Source organism: Stegodyphus dumicola, chromosome 10, assembly GCF_044657685.1.
Source record: "Stegodyphus dumicola isolate Sdum_Otavi_A_Nest chromosome 10, ASM4465768v1".
In the NCBI taxonomy this organism is placed as follows: Eukaryota; Metazoa; Arthropoda; class Arachnida; order Araneae; family Eresidae; genus Stegodyphus; species Stegodyphus dumicola.
Genome location: NC_140777.1, coordinates 156,833,339 through 156,849,191, shown reverse-complemented (window position 1 = coordinate 156,849,191; position 15,853 = coordinate 156,833,339). Strand labels below are relative to the sequence as shown.

The 15,853-nt window shown below is 33.1% G+C and overlaps 1 protein-coding gene across 3 annotated transcripts in view; it reads left to right on the top strand.

The window, feature by feature from the left end:
• The window catches only part of LOC118191208 (flotillin-1-like), a 193,936-nt gene extending 180,937 nt beyond the window's left edge, over positions 1 to 12,999 (top strand). For 2 of the 3 annotated variants that reach the window (XM_085825734.1, XM_085825735.1), the window contains one exon: positions 11,648 to 12,999. The gene's annotated coding sequence lies outside the window, so the exon portion shown is untranslated. Of the gene's footprint in view, positions 1 to 36; positions 242 to 11,647 lie in introns of those variants that run through there. The other variant, XR_004759557.2, reaches the window with a different exon arrangement.
• Positions 13,000 to 15,853: the final 2,854 nt, after the last annotated feature.

Sequence of the window (15,853 nt, the reverse complement as noted above, 5' to 3'; positions counted from 1 at the left end):
CTCTTATCTTATAGTTACATGGCCGGCTCTCTGTTAGCTGTCACTTGCATGTGGTTTCGCCTGTATGTGGCGGGTCAGGTTAGATAATTGAGTTTCGTTTATGCTATGATTTTTACCACTTGAAGATTCTGAAATTTCCCTGAACTTCAGTAGTTGAACGCGTCGATCCACCAAGTGTGGGAATACGATATAAATCTTGGAGCTTATATACGAAAGGCAAATTTAGTTGTTAAAAAAAATCGTAAGTAAGAGATTATTAACTCGTAATTTAACTGGGCTATTTTTAATTTTAAATAATTTAGTTGCTGTAAAATGTAAGTTATAATTCTTAAAATAAATCTGCAGGTTCTCTAGATGATTTTGTTCTTAAAGGGAATATTAAACTTATTCATTGAATATAAATATCTACATATGACTAGAGAAATTTAGCAGCAGGTGCGAAGAGTATAATCAAAATCCTTGTCTGAAATGTTCGTATTTGTTTTACTTTTTGGTATGTTTCATACAGAAAATATTGCTTGTTACATAATTTAAGAAAAATCGTCGTAGACATCGAATATTCGTAAAGCGCTGGGTAATTTTCTTAAGGATTTTTCACATATATGCATTATAAAAGTCAATTTAAATAAATCTTCTATACGTTTAACATCTGATTACACCTATACAAGGTGGAATAGAATTGATGGGGAAAGTGCAGAATCGTCCACTGCTTGGCGCGTTTTTAAGAATTGCACATACTCGGTATCCATGTACACATAGACCTATTTTCACTCAAAAAGTCAAAGAAAATTGACAAAAATCCAATTTTTCTTACTCTGGTACAGTGCGTCAATCAAATAAGGTGATTCTGCACTTTAGCCGAATTGATGATTATATTTTTAGAAGTGATTGAGAATAGCAAAAATTGCAGTTTTCGGAGAAGTGAAATGTGAAAGAGGAAACCCGGTACAGACGAAGATCATGAAAAACGAAAAGTCTTTTAATCACGAATATTGACAAGAAATAATTTACGGTAATCGAGAACTGTAATTTAGCGTAAAGCTGACGGATTGCTTGGTGTTTACCCTGGAAGATAACTCCTTATAATCACGTACTTCTACTGCTTGCTTCTACCGCTGTCGACAAAATCTTCAGGAGAGTCAATGTGTGAATTTTAAACGAGTTTTTCCATCGTTATAATGCATGTATTACAATTGTTAATCTTTCATCTAAACAAATTCTTGCAAATGTAAAACACTACTTCTGGCCCACCAGCGGCCTAGCTGTAAAATTGGCAAACTCTGGTATTTCGATTTCAGGCGAACGGGCAGGTTGTATTTGCGTTTTAATGGTTTTCCTCATGTGTAACGTGGCTACAATGAGTTTCCCTTAGAAAGTTCTGCACGAAGCATCCCTCTTCTTAGGCAGGTAACCATTGCGTGCTTTTAAACCAAAGCAAATACTATTTCTTGAAAATATCCGTGATTAAATATTTTCGTTTTACACGTTATATTACAAAAATTGTTACTTTTGCCATGTTCTGTAACATGTTAAAGTTGTGATCATCAATTCCGTTGCATTTAGTGTACATCCATTTGCAAGTTTGCTGATACAGTAAGGGTTGCACTTATTTTTAAAACAATTCAAAATATTATGAAGAAAAATTAAATACGTTGATTCGTGTTTAAATGAATGAAATCATCGTTAAAAAATATTTCAACGTGTATTTAACACTAAGAGCGTAAAGACTTAATAAAATTAAAAAGAATCTTTGAATACAGGACAAAAATTCAACAGATAAATGAATGTATTCTTACGCATACTATTAAAACAAAGTATTTTTAATACTAAAGAGCAATATCCATTTGCATTAATATTGGCTTGAAGACATTTAGGCCTTTACTTCACCAAACTGAAGCGCACTTTTTTTATTCTTACTATAATAATGATTTTAAGGCATGGTTATATGATACCGAGACGTTTTCATTCAGTTCCTACATACATTTGAGTAACTGTCTGGTGAAGTTTTTAGAATATAATGTGTATCGCACAGCACCTACCTACTCCTTTACAGTTGGAATTTTATATTTGGGATATTGAAACTGAAAATCCAGTTTTGCGTACTTTGTTTTAGAATGGTTTTTAGAATATTTAGATATCCATATTTATTCAAAATACAAATAATTATGTACAACCGCTTGCTCAAGGAGCTGCAGAGAAAAAAATATCAAAGAATTTTTACTGATTTACTACAAATCTTAATTAACGTATAAAGATATGACCAAATTTTAAATCGATTTCAGCAAAGTCAGATTTCTTTAACTATTCAATTCTTCAAGCGCTGAATAAAATGCAAAATTAAAAAGTCAGATTTTATTTCAAATTGATAGTTTTCAAACTTAGGATTGAAAATATACTTAAAATTTTAAATATTATAGTATAGGAAGGAAGATAAAAAGGGCTGGTGCACGTGCCTTGCAGAAATTGGGCTAGGGCCATAGTATGAGACTGTTTTCACATAAATGCATGCTATTTTGATAAACTATGCTGCATATAAACTGATTTTATGAATCGTATGTTTCATATTCCATCAGTGGCCGAGTGCATAATATCACTGAACTCTAGTAGTTCATCTCAGGTTCAGTTGTTCGAATCTCAGCGTACAAGCTTGCTGCATGAGTTTTCATGGTTTCCCTCATGTGTAAAATAAATATGAAACAATTTCTCTTATACAAAAGCACCACTTCTCGGACAGCTATTCTATACTTCCCCGTAATGTAATTGATCCTGGCTAGTGCCAGGTTTTGTTTTCTGCAAATAGCCAATGCGCGACGTTTCCGTCGTTTAACTTAAATACCAGCCAGTTTCCCTTAAAAAAAAAAGCTTCCATGAAGTCAACCCATCTAAGACGGATAACCGTTGCATGCTTTACCGTAATCGTTAACGATCTGTTTCTCCTCTAACATATTTATGAATTTGGTCGAATAATGGCTGAGTAAATAAGCTTTCGAACATGATAGTTCAACCGACTTAAATTTTGGCAGATGGCCTTTTCGTGTTTCTCCCTATGTGTAGCATAACTTAAATTCTTAGTCAGAAATGGGATGAAAGTTAGGCAAATGGCTCCCTGTGCTTTGCCTAAATTCAATAATCTGTTTCCTGTATATAATAGGGATAGGAACTATTTTTCTTATGAAAAATTCTTTTTACGTATTTTGAAAAAAGATTTTCACTGCCTGACAAGAAAGCGATGATTTTAATTTTCGGAAAGTAATGCTTAGCTCTCTTTTGCTCAGCAAGAGGACACAGCTGGTTTAGTAATTCGTACTGAAATTATGAGGTCCAGCGTTCGTAAATATCATTTGGATTTCAGATTGCGATATATTTTTCGCGTTAATTGTGATAAAATGTTACATTACAAATTTAGATAACGTAACTGTTAAAATTATTTAAACACGAAAACACCCGAGAATTATAACAAGAGTTTTGAAAGAATAGGGAAAATATCTAAATGTCACGAAGTCTAAATATCGCGAAAAAAATTTCTTGTATAATCCAAACCTCAAAAATCCCTTAAGATTCGTAGAGATTTTTGTTGATAAAATCTTTGTTCTTGTGATAGATTAAATACATGTTCTACGAATGGAAAATGAAACTAAGACTAATTGATAAAATTATTAACGCTGATACAGTTGATGAGAGTTTGGAAGATAATATGATCGCGTTTCTTGCAGCCAAAAATGCTGGAGTAATAGTCCATTTCAGGCATTTATCGAATGTTTCTCTGAACACGCTATTTTGTAAATGATCAAACTTCTGAAGCTAGTAGCCGAGTATATATATATATATAAACTCAGAGCACTAATAGTTCGACATGAACTCAAAGCTCTGAGAACGAGCTGGCTATATGTGTATTTCGTTATTTCCAGCACGTTTAATATGAATAAAAGCTAGTTTCTTTTAGATAGTCTTCCATAGAGACATCTCTCTTTTTATGCAGATAGGACTAGTGTGCTGTGCCATAAGCAAATACATAATCCATCAATTGAGAAATTTTGTTGACGGCTATGGTATTTACGATGCAGTGATCTGTAGAATATTTTAAGTTAAGAAATAAATTTTTAATGATTAACTCCCAAAATGTTTTTATGAGCCAGACAAAAATATTCAAATTTTACAAATGCTCGTTCGTATAAATTTAAAAATTCCATTTTGTCTATAGTATTTCTTTTAACTGCAGTATAGTTACTTTGTGCATAAGAATCATTTGCATACATGCCATGGAAAATGTTCTCCACGAACCTTATTCCTCTTGAATACGTAGAAGAATAACAAACTCCTCTTAAAATGAATTTTTATTCTTGAATATGGTTTATGAAACCAAACTTTACTCTGTGTTTTAAAAATTTACAGAAACTCTTTTCAGAGCTGTGTAAATTATATTACGAAGGTTTTTATCCTAATGAAAATACCTTTTTGAATTCTACAAAGAATACTTTGCTAACCTCCCCGAGACTATTTTAGAATTTTAGCTCGGTTTTATATAAACTGGGCCATAGATCTATGGAATTCTATATAATTTTAAATAAAACTTTTATAGAATTACGTTCAGAGTTTCTATAGGGATGAAAAGATCTTCTTCAGATTGTGCAGACTCTATAAAAATCTACCAGAGTCCCTAAACGTACCACGTTTAATATCTTATGTAATATGTATGAATTACATAGAATCTTATGTAATATATATAGAATCAACTAATAGAATTCTTTTGAAAATATCATATTCATTTTACGAAAAAATGAGCCATTATCCTAAAACATACTAAACAAGTTTTTTCGTTTAATTTTCTATAACTTATTTTACAGAAGCTTTTAAGTATTTGAAAGTATTATATCAACAAAATTTACTTTCAGGATTGAAAAGAATAAATTAAATTTTCATTTCTGAACAGAAGTTTTAAACCTAAGCCAAATTTTGTAATCATCTATGACACTGAGGAGGGGAGTAAAAATTTTCGAAACTGATGTCATTTTTTTCTAGTAAATTGTAATATCGTTTTTGAAAACTAAATAAGTTAACAATTAATACATTTAAATAGTCAAGTTTAATTAAAATTTAAAAAACATGTCTCTTATCAAAGGTACACATATAAGTACTTCAGTAATTAAAATTTTATATTTAACAGCATAGATTAAATCCTTTAATTATAAGCAAAACTACAAAAAACTTAACAGTTATGAACGAAAAACGCTTATTTTTGCTTTTCTGTATCTCGTATAGCAATCAGGAACAAATAGCGTATTCTGATTACAGACTGAAACTTTTGCGGATTTATATAATTCTATTTCAATCTCTAACTCCATCAGTGAATGAGCGGTTAAGTCGCTGAACACTTGTTCGTTCTGGGTCTGAATCGCAACAAATGGGCTCGCTGCATGGACGTTTTCGTGATTTTCCCCATGTTTAACGTGCATACGAGCCAGTTTTCTTTAGAAGTTCTCCTCTTTGGCAGATAGCCATCCAAGTGCTTTGCTGTAATCAAATAAACCAAACCAAATATGAGCCTCTATAACAAATTTTGGTACTCTTTTGTTTATCAGAACCGGATTCAGATATGTATGTATGTGTACATATATACCTACGTATGTATCTGTGTGTATACACAAACACGTATATGCATATTCATACATACACACGTGCATACATACATACTTCTCTCGGTCCGGTCCCGATAACGGAAGAATACCAAAGTTGCTATTAGCTTGCTTAAATATTTTGTTGCCTTGTACATTGAAACAATGCCGCTCAGACGGTATAGTGATTAGGGGAGCCTACTGCGATACCGAAGGACCCAGGTTCGAATCCCGGAGAGGACATGGCTGTAGTTTTCCGTCCCTTCCTAGGAGGTAACTGTGGCCCATTTATTAGGTGCTTCCACAATAAAGTGGCCACTACTTCCTGCCTTGATAGTGACTAAGTCAGCTAAATGCCCACCAGAAGAAAAAAAAATATTAAAATAAAATTTTTCGCCATCAGTTCTGTTTAAATAATAATCTGCTGAGATTTTAACTCATTTCAGTAACTGAATTTAGTTATCAGTGAGTAATGATTTATATAGCCGATGGAATATGTTTTAAAATTTCTATATTGTGTGATTATTTGTGATATCAGTTGTTGGAATGGATATTTATTCATTAATTGGAATATAGGTTTTTAGAAGAATATAGATTTTAATTTTTAGTGGTGTGAAAAAGCTAGGCTGTTGGGTCACTGGAAAATATTTTGTTTACCGTATGTTCTTTTTTAAAATGCATGAAAACATCATTTGAATGGGTTTTTACTAATATCTGTATTTTTTGAAATGAAAAGTATAAAATCCTTTTCTATTTAAAATTATATTGAAACCATAGTAATCGCTCAGAATTTAAAGTTTTCAGCATTGTTTGATGCATGTTAAAAGAATCGGATAATTCGGGATAAGAAAAAATGTTTCGGCTTAATTGATGGTTGAAATTATTTTAGAATAAGTGATAAAATGTCTGGAAAAGAATACTTGAAGTTTCATACACTACATGCTGTACTGCACTACATGCTGTACTGCACTACATGCTGTACTGCACTACATGCTGTACTGCACTACATACTGTACTGCATACTATACTACATACTGCACTGTACTACATACTGCACTGTACTACATACTGCACTGTACTACATACTGCACTGTACTACATACTGCACTACTCAGAAGCTATTCGCACATTTTTTCTTAGACGATTTTATTACAACTAACTACAGAAATATTTGACCTAAAATTTTTGTTTTAAAAGTTCTATTTGATAACTCTTATTCTTCACTGTCTTTATATACCGTAATTTCCAAGATAATAAAGCCTTTTGTAGTACCGAAAGAGGTATTTTATCCCATTGCTGTCGAACAGCTTTCCGAAGTCTAAGGAGGTTGCAGGTCAACGTTTGGACATTTCGATTTTCAAAAGTCTAAAAGCACAAAATTCCGTGGATGATACATCAGGTTGATGTTGATGTTGATGTATTTAATTATGGCAAAGCACACGAGGGCTATCTGCCTAAAGGGAGGGATGCCTTTCGTGGAGGACTTTCTAAGGGAAACTGGCTCGTATACACGTTACACATGGGGAAAACCACGAAAACGCCCATGCAGCCAGCCCGTTCGCGGGATTCGAACCTCAGACCGAACTACCAGTGTTCAGCGTCTTTACCGCTCGGCCGCTGGTGGGCCGATGATACATCAGGAGATTTGACAGGGATATGAGTGTCGGGTACAGCCTTGATACCCGTTTCTTGTTCGATTTTTTCCCGGAAATTAACAGCAGATGATTTTGACGTGCCACTGCTTGCTTTGTCTTGATGCAGTTTTACTGATTGTATATAAACAGAAGGTATTTCATATTTGAAACTATTTTACACTGTATATAAACAGAAGGTATTTCATATTTGAAAATTGAGCATAAAATGTGTTTTTGTTAATATATGGAGTTTATTTTAACATTTTACTCCACTCTCTTTATTTTTAATTTGCCGCTGTATGAAAAACGAGCAACAATTATAAATCCCTTAGAAAAACTTTCTTTAGATCTCTTGAACCATGTTTTAAGATATTTTTTCTCCTCTTTGATGATAATAAACGGATCTATTTTTATTGCAGTCATTTAAAAACACCCAACATTCATCTATTGTGACAACATTTTTCTGTTTTTTTGGATAAATGTTTCTCATAAAAAATTCTACGTTCGCTAGCAAGGTACATTCCGTGTTGGCTGGCTACGTCAGGATTTTGTGAAGCTCATCATTTACGTAAGTTTCGTTCTTGATCCTTCAAAGAAATGAAGTGCATATATATATAACCTAAGCTCCTACATTTTCATGTTAGAACCGTCTGTGTGATGGGGTTAATTTCCTTATGCTAACAGTAAACACCCGTCATCGTAAGTGCACGTTAAATGCATTTGTTAAGATAATAGACGCATATTTCATTGTCAGACTGATGTTTGAATTACTATTCTTTTTTTTTTTTTTTTATTATCTGCAGCATTTAGAATTGCCGTCTTTTCGGCAATTCGAAACATTACATTTCGGTTTCAACATTTTAGAATTGTCGTGTTTTGAGCGTATTTTCGGGTATATGTGTAACGATAGGCAATAAATGCATACGCGTACCACACACGATGAATACCTAGGAATTTACTCGTATTATATTTAACTGTAATTTCCCTGATTTTCCCCTTAATGATGAGGAAAAAAAAAAGCTTTGGATTTCATTCATTCATGGTGTTTTGCCAAACGATGGAGAATGCAAGAACTTCTTAGAGGATCGAATTTTGTGAATATGCAATGTTAAAAACTGCAAGTGAAGTGTTCAAATGCTGATAGGAAACTGACGTTTGTTTCAAGGCGGCCGTTCTCTTTTACGGTCTTAAAGTTATTTGTTTATATTAGGGAAAAGGAATATGACATACGTATGTATGTATATACGTATACGTATTATGTAAAGGAATATAAGTTGGTGAAATTCTGTGTTAAAGGATTGGGATCATCACCCAACACACTGATACTGATATAATTACCTCAGATAATTTTTTGTTATTTGAATGGAAAACGATATGCGGGGGAAGAAAGGTGTAATGATTGTATCGCCGAGATACACCAGTCTATGAAGTGTAAAGCTAGCCACACTTTTCGCCAATTCAGAAATTCACCAATTAGTTGGCGACTTATTGTGAAGAGGGGTTGTATAATCAGGAATTACCTAATTTACTAAAAATCTGGAAGAAAAATCTGAAAAAATTTGTTTCTGACGTGGTTGATCCTGGAAAAGGCAAATGCAATTTCATTACCAAATCTTCAATAAAATGTTTGAATCTGTGTGTAAAATTAAATTGAAAAAGATATTTCGGTTGGATCCTAGCAGAGCCCACACCATTGGCGCGAATGATCGACGTGTACATGGACAAAGTCAAGGGAGTGTGTAATGCCAAGTATGTGCAATTCTATGATGTTTTTTTAAGTGATAATAGATCGATGTGTACATAGATATCGAGTTTGCAATTCTTTGACTTGTTATTTTTCAAGTTGGCGATTTTGAGAAACGCTTGAAGCAGTGCGCACTTTCCCAGTTTGTCGCCAAGGGTGTGTGCTCTCCTAGGATTTTACGGATATTTCATTGTAACAAAATCTATTGAATTCAGATATATGCTTACGATAAAGCAGATAAATGCAGAAGGTAAATATTGTAAGATTCTGCTCTTATTTGTTATGTATTTAGGTATGCAAAGATTCTGCAATATTCTTGTAACAAACACATTTATGTTTCTCAGTTTTAATCATCTAGACCTCATATAAGGTATTAAAAACAAGTGAATAAAAACAGAAAAAGGTTTCGTTTTTGCTGTGATGTCATAACATATGTGTAAGCAAAGAAGTGTTTTATATTGTAATTCAATGAAGCCAACTCAAGAACCGAATTTGAGCATATTTTCAAACTTTTGATAATTCGTATTTTTATTTGGAATTAATACCTCAAAATTATTGTAGCAACTGGTGTTTATAAACATAACGTACTGCCCGGGGCATCAAGACTCAATTTAAGGATATTTTCCGTTATAGGATAACGTACGCGATAACTCGTGGATAACGCAGTTTTCAATAGAAAGCTATATGCGCCAACGTCACTCACTAGCCACCGTTAAATTAAATGTGTTTTTCTTATCTTCTATAATAATGTTCGTATTTTTCAAAATTAGGTATTGTCAATATGTAGTATTTAAAGTAACCTAAGCAGTGTATTCCTTATGGTTGGAAAAATTTTACCCCGGGTGAAATCAGCTGATTTTTTCTCCCTGAAAGTATGAAGCTGACACTCATCTTTCTAGAGAAAATTATTTGGTGTACATTATCGTATAACAGGGGAACAAATTCCATTTAAATTGACTGAGGGTACATAAGTTAGCCACCACTGCTTTAATTAAGCAATCGGAGTAAAGGTTTTGGTTATTTGGGTTACGGTAAAGCACACGAGTACTGTCTTCTTGTAACTAGAGCAAAGAGAAATGTTCTAGGTCGGTAGTTCTCAACTTTTGTGCCGCGAATGCATTGGGTTGGTGGCCCAAAGGGGCGTTTGAAAATCTTCCTCTACTTTAAGCGAAATTATATCTAAATGTTTTAAGAACCGAACTGCCGATGTGTTGCTGTTTTGACGGAAAGAACATCAGATTTCGGACAAACCCCTATCAGCTTACGTAATGGTTTCAAATTACTTTCAAGATGATAATGTCAAGAAGTTAACATGTTTTTAAGGTCGTAACAGAAACATCTGAATTTATTTCTGTAGAAGGAAATCTTAGAGCTGTTTTATGAAAATACATTGATAACAAAATTCAGTAGTTGGGAACTGAATGAATTCTGGATACTACTGAAAGTTCAATAATCCACTGGGCACATCATGCTTTTGCGGAGGATCACGCAAGCATTCACTTGCGATAAAAGCAATAACGAAACAAAGAAAGCTATGGCTGTGTCTAATTTGATTCCAACATTTTAAAAAATGTGCAATGAAAATACCTGTGCTATTAATTTACGATTCATTCGTTCAATGGCATATAATTGTTCAAAACATTCATTAACTTGTATATTTTATATAAATTCAAATACTCAAAAACTGAAGAGAACAGGCAATACTGTTGCAGATTTAATACTGCCAGGGTGCATCACGTCGGGGCTTAACAGATTTCACCTCAAATGAAGTTTGGTAAAATTCATGTCTCATATTTATGCTTAAAAGCTAGAGCGAAGGTTTGGAAATGTTTCCTGAGCGAAAGGCTATATTACAGCAGATTCTTCTTGGGATAGAGCTGTGGCATCGTTGTACTTTTAAGTGGATGATTGCCTTAATGTTCACCTATTTTACATTAAACTCAGAGTTCTCTTTGTTTGGTAACTCGCGACAACTTTAGACAGTACACGAACAAATAACATTTAAGCTTGTTCTCTGACTTCATAGTTTTAAATTTTGTAACCCAGAAATTGTGAGGGACATGACGGCTTATGACATTAGCAAAAAGTCCAAGTATTTGTAAAGAAACATTTAACGCAATTATTGTTTTGTCTATTAATTTGAAAAACATGTCTAATATTTTTTAAGCATGGGCCCACCAGCGGCCGAGCGGTAACGTCGCTGAACACTGGTAGTTCGGTCCGAGGTTCGAATCCCGCGAACGGGCTGTCTGCATGGGCGTTTTCGTGGTTTTCCCCATGTGTAACGTGTATACGAGCCAGTTCCCTTAGAAAGTCCTCCACGAAGGCATCCCTCTCTTAAGGCAGATAGCCCTCGAGTGTTTTGCCATAATCTAACAAAACCAAAACCATTTTTTAAGCAAATTAAGTATGTGAAATGAGTACTGTACCTGCTAGGTAGGCTTATGTTCTGATTTTAGGCGCCATGCAAAAAAAATGATATACCGAAGGCATCGCCAACCGAAAATGTTCGAGAAATGCTTGTCTAGCTGATGCGTTATTTCCTAAAATTTTATCTAGTTTTACCACCTTATATTATATTACATCAAATATTTATAACATATTATATCACATAAAAAATAATTTAAAGTTTATAACTTTTATATATTTTTTTCCAGGAATTTCTACTCTGGGAATGCAAAGTAAAAGCATGTCTACTTGGAAAAACACCGAAAGCTGTTACTTCTCATTGCAAATCAGTCTTATAGTAATTATCTTGATACCGTTCACCTGTTCTCAATCAGTGAGAAATACAATGGTTTTAAATAACAATCCTTCGTCTTTCAACTCAGCATTATTATATTCTCAAATGAATATGAATAACTTTCCAGGTCAGTCCTCCATGACACAAATGTTTGGTTCTGGCAGTAGAAGATTGTCGGTGTTGTCCACTCTTTTCAATGGCTTAAGAAACAGCGGACTGGAACAAACCATAGCTGGAGAAGTTTTGCAAAGGCTTATCAAAACAACCTTAAAGGACATTCTAGTTCCATTTAAAAGTAATGCATTCTCATCGGGAAGTGTCTGATTTGGAAAGCTGGTCTTTTCCTCGAGCATAGTCTTCAACCATTTAGTCCTTGAATATTTTTATATGTACAAGTCTATTATTCACATTTGCATTTACATATTATAGCTAGGTTTTGCGTTCTACAAAAACACAGCTTGGAAATGAAAAAGTATGTGTAGTGACTGGTAAACATTTCATTGATATAACTCAAAATTTTAATTGTATTTTAATGAATTTTTATTTGATTTCTTTTTCTAGTAAAATGCTGCTATTACATTTTTTTGCATAAATATTCTTATTCTTGAATGAGCAAATAATTCATTTTTGTGACTGTTTGAATGTACAAAATGCTGAAATGTCACTCTTCTAAAGGCAGTATAGAAGATTTAAAATTTATTTTGAATTATCAGTGTTTAAAGAGTAACTAATAAAGCATTTATTCTAAAAGAGTCGAGGAAATTCAAAGATTTAGAAATAGGAAATTCGACTTTTTTAATTAAATTGTATGTCAAGCAATAATTTATTTCGCGTTCAAGAATTTTTAAAAAACGTGTTGATAGAAAAAAGTGTAATCTTGTAAAACTGTTGAGAACTAATGAAATCCGCACAATACAAATTCTAGACTGATTTAATGTTTTTAATGTTATCTTTGAGAGCAAAAAAGTAACTGGCTTGTTTTTCTTTTTATCCTTCAATCATTTAGTTAGCTTATTCTGTTGAAATATGTAAACAAAACAGATCTTTTAGGGAACTCGAAGTTTAATGTTTATACCTTTCATATTAAAATAATGTTTCTTTTCTTAGAATCTAACAAATATATTTGTTTTGCTTTAGATTTTTTTGAATAACTAGATATTTAACCAGCCACTTCGGAAGTTTTTCTCATGCTTGCAGGAATGAAAATGTGATATTCTGCCAATTTTTGAAAAATTTTTATGTACATTAAAATTTTAAATTTCTAGATTTGATTGTCTTTTTCTGAAATGGAATGCGGTTCTTTTCTCTTACAAGACAACACGTGTACCAAACGATTTTCTGCGGAAGAATTTACACACAAAAATGTTTTTAATTTATTCTGTTTCGTTTTTATTTTTTGAACTAAACTGAATTGCATTTCACGGCGATTTGATATCTATGAAATATTTTATAGAACGAAATTTGTCTCGCTGCAATTAATCAGTTGGTGCACATACAGAGGGAAGTCCACTAAAGGCAGAGCGATAAACTAGTATAGTAGTTCGGTCAGGAACACGAATCGCGGCGAACGGGCTGGCTGTGGGGGCATTTTCGTGGTTTTCTCCATATGTAACATTCATACTAGCCAGGTTTTCTTAGAAAGCCTCAACGAAGGCAACCCTTCCTTAGGCAGATAGCCCTCGAAGGCTTTGCTCTCATCAGATAAGCTAAGCTATATACAGAGATTGTTTACACACTTCGAACCTGAGTTGAACTACAACTGTTCAGCGATTTTACCGCTAGACCGCTGGGGAGGGGAGCAAAACACGTTGAAAAGGTATACATGCCATATCTGCATTTGTCTTCATTTTTTTCCCCAAGGAATGCGGTAATTTTCGAAGTGTGACCTTGTTGCTTTGTCTTGATGAAATTTCACTGTTTGAAAGTCATCGGCATGAAGAAACTTCTGTGAATGGCACTTCTGTAAATATTGGTCTAAAATTTCCTCTCATAGTACACTGAATTCTTTACATTTTTTTTCACTTTTCTTACTTTTAATCTGCTATTGTAAGAGAATCCTGCGACAATCATAAAACCTTTATCGAAACTTTGTGTTTACGGGACCGCGTTTGTACACTTTTCCCTCTTTGTTTTCTATAATAGATCTTTTTTCGTGGCAGTCATTTAGGGAAACCCATGCTTATGAAGAGTTACAATGTATTTCCATTTATCTCATGCTAATTAGTTTTCATTCAGGATTCTATAAAGTTAGATGAATTCTCTTCCGTTGAACCGCATGCTTCAAGACAAGTTGAACATTGTTTTTAGCTTTTTTTAAGTTGTAAATAATAGTTTATTTATTGTTACAGATATGTTTAAAGAATTTGCAATTGATTTCTGCGTCGTCGGATTTTCTCCAGTTACCAGCAATTTAACCATAAAAACATGGCCCACCAGCGGCCGAGCGGTAAAATCGCTGAACACTGGTAGTTCGGTCCGAGGCTCGAACTCCGCGAACGGGCTGGCTGTATGGGCGTTTTCGTGGTTTTCCCCATGTGTAACGTGTATACGAGCCAGTTTCCCTTAGAAAGTCCTCCACGAAGGCATCCCTCCCTTAAAGCAGGTAGCCCTCGAGTGCTTTGCCGTAATCTAATAAAACCAAACCAAACATTAAAAACAGGACGTATCTTTTTCAAGTATTCGTTTGGAGTCTTTTTTTTTTTTTTTTTTTTTTTTCTCCCATGTGGTTTCATGGTTCATTGTTTTTCTTTTTCTGATTAATAGCGCGGCTATATTTCATCTGCTGAGATTGCACTTAGAAATTTTAATTTAATTAATAATAATTTTAATACACTTAGAAATAATGCAATTCACAATGTTTCTGAATTATGGAATAGGAATATTTCTCTTCGGAAAGGGCAAAAACTTATCCTTCAGCTCACAGCTTCTTTACACGGGACATTTTGAAAGAACCGATTTCAAAGTAGCATGTGATATTTCTTATTTCAACAGAAATTTTGATTTCAAAACATTTGTTTTTTTATTTTTTAAAATTCTTTATCAAAATCGTTCTAAAAATATGTAAACATCCTTTGTATCTTTCTAGAAAAAAATTATCTTGCATTTGGTGTCTACAACAAAACAAGTAGGATGTCTTATAACGTAAGACTATATAGTATAAGGGTTATTCTCCTATATTCTCATTCTAAATGCTTTTCTCATTATATTCCTGTACCATTATAAAGACCATCAGAATTTTCTTCGTTTTTTCCTTATCTTTGAAACTATTGATTGATGTTATAAAGCTTCATGAATTGCTTATTTGAAATGCCTAAAATTAATTCCGTGAATTTGTAAAAGAAAAATCTAAGCTTTATTAGACTAACTAATAAAATTTATGTTTAAACGATAATGTGATAAAGATGTTAATTTAATTAGGTTTTTTAATATAATTTTCATCTGCTGAGATTTTAAATTGTAATTTAAAACAAATATTTTAAATTAAAACGGTAGTTGTTGCAAAAATTTTATAAAAGAAATTTTACTTTGTTTTTCGTGATAAATACATAATGTGCAGATTTTAAACGCTACGTACATCACTGAAACTAAGAAGACTATCGTACTTGTGTACATGCGGAATTTATGTAGTATATATTCAGAGATGTGAAGGGATCAGACACAATTATATTCTTAAATTTAATGCTTTAAAAGGTTTCACAAAATGTTAAGTGTACACAAGTGGGATAACGGCAATAAAATGAAAAATTCGTGTATTTCCTTCTTTTCGAATGATTTAAAGTCTCCTTTTTATTATCCTGTTAATGTCGAATTCCTTTTCTTTAGATTTTGAAAAATACCTAATTTTTTAAAATGGATCATTGAACAAGATAGTCAGCTGAAGACTAGAAAAGGCTTAATTACTGTGCAGTGTAAGACCAAGAAATAGTTTCCCGAAATAATTTAACAGCATTTATAATCATAAGAAATAATAAAATAGTGTGAACCCAAAGAACTGTTAAATAAACACTCAGCTGTTGGTGGTTGTACCTACGAACATGCGCCTGCTCTGTAAACCTTTCTATTCGATATCTCGCTACAGCATCATTTCTGTGCGTTGGTAGCAGTATGGTTTTTCGAACAA